Below are 610 nucleotides of genomic sequence, written 5' to 3' on the forward strand. Positions count from 1 at the left end.
ACGAGTATACCATCACATCTGTCAACTTTTATCATTGGCCTAAAAGTTTACCACAACTATTCTTTTATTTATTTATTTATTTATTAGAGAAATATTCAAGAATATGGGCAAATATTCCAGCAATTTTTTCAAGAGCAATATTATTATCTTTCTAAAAACAAAAGAGAGTGATATTACTTGTATATTATAGAGTAGGTATGATAATTACGAAAAAAATTTGTACTGAGTATGCCATATAGTTTGATACACATTTCTTCTTTTTTTTGTGGGGGTAAAATTATGAGTATTATTAGACAAATTCATATACATGACTTCTTGATAAGTGGCACAGGGAAAACTATTTGACACCAACAAGACTCTCTTGTAAATTTAAAGAATTTGTTTTTTTTTAAGTTACGAGTCATAGTCGAACTCGCGACTTCTAGGTAAGTATGAAAACATTATGCTATTTGAACTATAACTCATTGGTAAAGAATTTGCTTATGGAATAAGCATAGTATCAAAATCTTATTAAAAAAACATTTTAATACACCAAATTCTCATGTATCATGTTAATACTTATTTAGTATTATTAACAATTCATGCAACATTTTTTTGGATAAACACCATT

The sequence above is a fragment of the Arachis duranensis genome, chromosome 4, assembly GCF_000817695.3.
Source record: "Arachis duranensis cultivar V14167 chromosome 4, aradu.V14167.gnm2.J7QH, whole genome shotgun sequence".
Classification (NCBI taxonomy): Eukaryota; Viridiplantae; Streptophyta; class Magnoliopsida; order Fabales; family Fabaceae; genus Arachis; species Arachis duranensis.